At 46.0% G+C, this 7,201-nt stretch overlaps 1 long non-coding RNA gene across 1 annotated transcript; it reads right to left on the bottom strand.

Moving 5' to 3' along the window:
• LOC110255758 lies at positions 1,200 to 5,105 on the bottom strand. The gene is made up of 2 exons (XR_002336551.1): positions 1,669 to 5,105; positions 1,200 to 1,504 (listed from the first exon to the last, which is right to left on the bottom strand). It is a non-coding gene; the product is annotated as an uncharacterized LOC110255758 (long non-coding RNA).

Genomic DNA, 7,201 nt, shown 5'->3' with positions numbered 1-7,201 from the left:
ACGAGGCTGATCGTGGAGCAGTGAGGTGGTCAGGTATAGACTGCGTCCAGTGAACTGCCTTCCAAAATGAAACTCATGTCCACCTGGCTTAGAGAAATAGTCCCAGCCATCACCACACTCTGCCCTTTGTGGAAGGTCAGGGCTTATTATGGGGTGTCTATTGCATTGAGAATACCTGAGGAAGACTGTTCTTTTTTTCCAACAGTGACGGCAACTGCTTATAGCATTTGACAGTGTAATATCTGCCCTTTTTCAGAGCATGGAAAGAGGTGTACTGATGGAAGGAAGAGGGCCTTCTTCAATAGGCAGGTGTCGGCACATGCCGGAGGGAAGAGCTTTATTGCTGGTCAGGCATCTGTGCCCTGTAGCATGTTAACAGATTTCTATTTCACTGATTTCATTTTTCCTTCTTAAAAACATCCCAGCTTAACAAGAGCCTTTGAGGGAAAAAGTCCAGCAACAAACTTCTGGCATCTCCTTGGCAACCAGCCACTCGAGCTACTAGTGTCATATTCACAAATGAAAGTGATGGAAAATAGGGAGTTTTATTACTATTTTTGGTTTGAGGAAGCCACAGTTTTGAACACTAAATGCGATATTCAAATGAAACGTTCTGGGAAGTTCTGCAGGGCTGGCCAAGGTAACCTACAATCTCAACTCACCTTTGAGGTCACTATAAACACTCCCAGTGTTCTAACAGTGGATGGCTTTACTCAGTAACTTGGGGAGAATCCCAGACCAGCACCTCAAAGCCCTGACTTTCAGACATGGATCATCGCCAGCTCAACATGTCCTAGGAGCACTGTGCCAACAAGTACAGTGACTTACCAGTCCTGACACTCTGTGGAGATTCACTGTCAGAGGCTCCAGTGGAAACAGAGGGAAAGATAAAGAGCTTCTGTCCAGAATTTATGATGCTCTACAGCTACCTGATCTTTATGTATTTTTTTCTAAGGTTTCCAAATTGCTTTAGGTCCTGTGGATTCTTCCCAGGATGAAGATGGAGAGGAAGCAAGGATGCAAACATCATAAAACACACCCCCAAACACCGCCCCAAAAGAGGTTACATCCCATAGCTTTGGGAACATAACTCTTAATGCAAAACCTGATCTGGACTTCATGAGAGACACACAGAGCAAACTCTACACAATGTGTCAGAGTTCCTAAAGTAATTCAAAAATCATTGAAAATATCTGAGAAAAGTTTAAAAGACATCTTTTATTGGTTTATTAGGAGGCAAAGCTATAAGGTGCATGCAGGCCTCTTAGTCACTGAAAGTAAATTTGCCAAAGGTCACACACCAAATCTGCCACCACTGCCCACTTACCAGCTGAACGGCCACAATCTGAACTTGCAGACTTTGGAGACTGCTGTGTTCTCTAAGAAGATGGTCTTGAAAGTGCTGCTCTGTGACTGGTTCCTGCCTATGGCGTGAGGGTCGCACTGAAGGCATTCGGGGCATGATGTTTACTATCACCGATCTAATGGTCAGGATTTATCGGTTCTTTGAAGAAATGTTAAGGAAGTAGGGAGTGAAAGGGGAAGAAAACACATTTATAAAGTACAGTGAAGCTTCTGACCTAAGTACACTGTGTCTGAAGTACGCTGTTAAAAATCTGTGATGGCGGGTTATGGAAATTACCAGAATGTGACAGAAACTGTGCTCACCTGCGGAGTTGACTTTTTCATCAAGAGAATGTAAGGGAGTTACCCTTACTGTTAAATGGCCACTGTCGCCCCACAGGCGTGGCTGCTGCTTGCACCCCTGTTTCATCTGCACCCCGACCAGGCTCAGTTTTTCAGCAGATGGACCATGAAAACCATGGTTGAGACAGAACCTGAAGCCGCAGACTCTGACAACTGATTTGTGTGGTTTTGCCCATTTTCCTCTAAGTTTTTGAAGACCATAGCTACTCCCTCATCTTGATTTATATGCATAACCGGGAAAACCCGTTTTCTTATCAAGAGTTTTGTGGTTCACCTAGGAAAAATACAGAAAACAGTGTCTTTTATTTTATTTTTATTTTTTTTGTCTTTTGAGGGCCACACATATGGAGGTTCCCAGGCTAGGGATCTAACTGGAGCTACAGCTGCCAGCCTATGCCAGAGCTACAGCAACACCAGATCCTCGCCGCGTCTGCCACCGACACCACAGCTCATGGCAACGCCAGATCCTTAACCCACTGAGCGAGGCCAGGGATCAAACCTGCAATCTCATGGTTCCTAGTTGGATTGCTTCCACTGCACCATGACAGGAACTCCGAAAACAGTATCTTTTAATTGGTGAGGACAAGCAATTTTGTGTCGTTTATTTTCATCTAATAAAACGTGAATTCTGTTTAAAAAACAAAACAAAAAAGCAGAACTGCAGGGTAACTGTCTACAGTACTCAGGTCCCTCCGAGTGAGCTGGGCAGGACGCACGCGCCAACCAAGAACGTTCAACTTCAGCCACACAAGTGATGATGTAAATCTGAGTACATTACACCTGAGTTGGTGTGTCTATCTGCTACTTCCTAAGTCTGAAGATAGCAGCATCACTTCCCCTTTGTCCTCAAAGCACAATGAACTAAAGACCCTCAAATTGAACATCCTCACCCTTGTTTTGTTTTTTGCTTTTTAGGGCCGCACCTGGGTGTGGCATATGCAGGCACCCAGGCTAGGGGTCGAATCGGAGCTGTAGTCTCTGGCCTACGCCACAGCCATAGCAACACAGGATCTGAGCTATGTCTGCGACCTATACCACAGCTCACGGCAACACCAGATCCTTAACCCACTGAGTGAGGCCAGGGATCAAACCTGCATCCTCTTGGGTACTAGTTGGGTTCTTAACCTGCTGAGCCACAACAGGAACTCCTGAACATTCTTTTTGACTTAAATAAATCTGTACTCCAGAGGAGCTCCCTAGTGGCTCAGAGGGTTAAAGATCTAGCAGTTGTCACTGCCGATCTATGGGTTCAATCCCTGGCCCAGGAGCGTCCTCATGCCATGGGCATGGCCAAAAAATAAAAAATAAATGAAATTTTAAAATTTTGTATTCCATAAAGGACAGAAAGCAATTTTTTAATAAAAATGCCCAAAATAAGATAAACATTAAAGAAATGGAGAGAGTCGAAACTAAGAAAAACCAGTGTAGGTAAAATAAGATCATACCAGAGAGAAAGTGAGGAGAAGACTCATGTCCTGGTGTTTGGTTAGGGAGGTCACATGGCTTACAGGAGATGGGAGAATTTATCCTGTGGGGACTCCAAGATGACATCCGATAAGCTAGAAAACTATGTCTTCAACAATAATCAGCACTGAGGGTTATAGGGCTTTTTCTCATAAGGCCAAGGAGAAAAGTTATCCCACACTCAGAAAATGATAAAAGGTGATTACTTGATTATTTTTTGCAATGTATTTTCTATTATTAGAAAATAATATGGCTGCTTGAGTAAAAGCAAGACCTTGTCAAATAAGATTCTTACACGATACTTGGGGTATATAAGTTTGTTGGCACAGTGTTTTTTTCTTAATTAATAACACAACTGATAAAAAGTAGTGACAATAGCCTATGAGGTGAGAAGTTACCTTACAAAAACTGAAAGTATTAGGATTTCATAGCCTGGTAGAAAAGTTATCCCAAGGTGTTACAGTGTAATCAGCCTGAAGGGAGTTAATCCTGGCATATGGTGTGGAGGGGTTCAGAACAGGCTTTTCCCGAATGTGCCACTTTGACCTATTATTTTGAACTGAAGGCTATCAAGACCCAGCAGACTCAGCTTTGAAAAGCTTTTTAACTCCTTCTTTACTGCCTAAAAAAAAAATTAGAAAGGAGGCCTGTACCAGGAAGAGCCATTAGCTGAGATCACTTTTTCTTCTGAGGCTCCTTTGCATGGTGGGCAAACATTGTTCACCAAACACCCGCTCTTCTCACCTTCCTGTGAAAGGCCTTCGGCCCGGTGAAGGCCCAGACCCCAGTCCCTTTCCTCAGCTCAGGATGGTACGTGAGCCTCAGGTGTCTGGCTGCCTTTGGAGTCTCCTTTCTTTGCGGGCTCCCCTTATGTAGTAATTACAATGGTGTGTTTTTGTCTCGTTAATCTGTTTTTTGTTGCAGAGGGGGTCTCAGCCACAAACTTAGGAGGGTCGAGGGAAAACTGCTTTTCCTCGCCTACAGTACGAGCAATGGACTCAGACAGTCCTTTCTTCCTCTCTCCGCTGAACGCCAAGAGCCCCATTCCTTAGACACACTCTGCACTGGGAGCATTGCCATCATTGGAGGTTCCCTGATTCTAAGTTAAATGAGAGGAGTTGACTGAGTTGTACTGGAAAACAGACACCCTTGTTCATTTACATATTGTCTGCTTTTGCGACATATGACAGAGGCCTAATGGCTCGCAAAGCCTAAAATATTTACTAGCTGGGCCTTTACAGAAAAAGTGTGTCAACCCCTGAAAATAAAACTCTGATTTCTGCTCTTTGAAAATGTTGGGGTTTTTTGGCTACGCCTATAGCACACGGAGGTTCCAGGCCAGGGATCAAACCTGTGCCGCAGTGGTGACCAAGCTGCTGCAGTTACAATGCTGGATCCTTAACCCGCTGCACTGTAAGAGAACTTCCAAAATGCTGCTTTTCACTATCAGCTAATGTTGGTAGATGATGTGATACCAAAAAGAACCTGAGGGATGCAACTCCACAGAGCGCCTAAGTATTGCTGCTAAATAAATACCAGGGACTTGTATTTGGGACAAGGGGTGGGACCCAGGGATGTGGGTTCTAACACAGCTTCTAGCGAACCCTCATGCATACATGAGTTTAAGACCCACAGGGCCCTCTGGTCTAGCCTGGTGGTTCTGTACAGATTCTGCCCCAGTAGGTCGGAAATGGGGCCCAAGATTTTGCATTTCTAACAAGCTCCTGAATGATGCTGATGGTGCCAGTCTAAGGGCCTTAGTTTCCTCACCTATAAAAGGGAGATCATAAAAAATCTGTATCATAGGGCTGCTGTATTAAATGAGGTAATAGGAGTTCCTGTTGTGGCGCAGTGGTTAACAAATCCGACTAGGAACCATGAGGTTGCAGGTTTGGTCCCTGTCCTTGCTCAGTGGGTTAACCATCCGGCGTTGCCGTGAGCTGTGGTGTAGGTTGCAGACGCGGCTCAGATCCTGCGTTGCTGTGGCTCTGGCATAGGCTGGTGGCTACAGCTCCGATTGGACCCCTAGCCTGGGAACCTCCATATGCCGTGGGAGCGGCCCAAGAAATACCAAAAAGACCAAAAAAAAAAAAAAATGAGGTAATAAACATTTATATTCTGCTCCTACGCCCTCAATTTGGGTCTGTTTGAGCAAGGTACTCAGTGTCTTGATTCCCATAAGTAGGCGTAATAATAAAAACATCCACAAGGTTTCTAGAAGGACGAAGTGAGATAACATATGTAAAGTAGCTAGAATGGAGCCAGAGACTTAGTAAATGCTCAACGCTGGAACATTATTATTATTGCCATTTTCACTATTACGTAAGCTGACTGATCCAAGCAGTTATGCCATCAGCATCAGTGCCGTCTCTATCTCCCTCTTACCTGTCCTCTCGTCCTCATCCCTCCCTCCAGCCCCTCGCATGTTAATTAGAGAACCTCTTCAGGATGCTGATTCAGAAATGCCCAAACCCGGTCCAGAAGGTGAACACAAACGGGGACCCAGAAGGAGCTTGGACATGGACCAAAATCACAACTAACTGCAGATCAACCATTGCTAAAAAAGACTTGGCGTTCCCACCATGGTGCAGTGGGTTAAGAATCTGAATGCAACAGTTCAGGTTGCTGCAGAGGCATGTTTTGATCCCTGGCCCAGTGCAGTGGGTTAAAGGATCCAGTGTTGCTGCAGCTGCAGCTTAGATTCAATCCCTGGCCTGGGAGCTTCCATATGCCACGGATGTGGCCATTAAAAAGGGGGGGGGAGTTTCCCTTGTGGCCTAGTGGTAACGAACACAACTAGTATCCATGAGGATGTGGGTTCAATCCCTGGTCCCGCTCAGTGGGTTAAGGATCTGGCACTGCCATGAGCAACAGTTTAGGTCACAGATGAGGCTTGGATTTGCTGTGGCTGTGGCATAGGCGGGCAGCTACAGCTCCACTTTGACCTCTAGCCTGGGAACTTCCATATGCTGCAGGTGTGGCCCTTTAAAAAAAAAAAAAAAAAAAAAAAGACTAGAAACTTATCAAAAAATATATTCTACACCCAAAAACATAAAGAAAAAACCCAATGAGATGCAAATAATCACTTGCAATATAATCAAAGCCCATACCATGTGGGTGGATGACCGACAAACAGGAGGATGATGTTATCACAGAAGTCCTCCCACAGGAGGAAGAGCTCTGAGCCCCACGTCAGGCTCCCCAGCCTGAGGGTCTGGCATTGGGAGGAGCCCCCAGAGCATTCAGCTTTGAAGGCCAGTGGGGCTTGACTGCAGAAGCTCCAGAGGACTAGGGAAAAGAGAGACTGCCCTCTTGGAGGGCACACACAAGGTCTCATGCACACCAGGGCCCAGGGCAAAAGCAGTGATTTCATAGGAATCTGGGCCAGACCTACCTGCTAATCTGGGAAGGTCTCCTATGGAGGCAGGAGGGCAGCTGTGGCTCTGGGGTCATAAAAGCTGGTGGTGGAAATATGTGGGAGTGTTCATCTACTTGAACTCTTGTTGGAGGCAAACACCTTACTGGCATAATTAGCACCAAGTCCTGGCTGCACCCAACAGCCTATAGGCTCCATGGGACGCCTCAGGCCAAACAACCAACAGGACAGGAACACAACCGCAGCCACCTGCAGACAGGCGCCTACAGGAACCTCTAGACATGGCCTTGCCCAGCAGAGGGCTGGAGACCCAGCTGCACCTACCCGTGGGGGGTGCTGGCCCTCCCACAAGGAAGCCTGCACAAGTCTCTATACCAGCCTCACCCACCAGGAGGCAGATGTCAGAAGCAATAAAGCTATGATCTAGAAGCCTGCAGAAATACAAACACAGGTCAGAACCTATCCTGGGAGTAGCTGGCCCACCGCCCCTGGGTGATGAGAGGGGAGTGTACTGCTGAGACACACAGGACATCCCCACAGGGGGCCACTTCTTCAAGGTCAAGAAACATAAACTTACACATACCTAATAATACAAATGCAAATTGAGACAAAATGGGATGGCAAATATGTTTCAGATGAAGAAACAAGATAAAA

Source organism: Sus scrofa, chromosome 11, assembly GCF_000003025.6.
Source record: "Sus scrofa isolate TJ Tabasco breed Duroc chromosome 11, Sscrofa11.1, whole genome shotgun sequence".
NCBI lineage: Eukaryota > Metazoa > Chordata > Mammalia > Artiodactyla > Suidae > Sus > Sus scrofa.
This window is presented reverse-complemented; position numbering and strand designations above follow the sequence as displayed.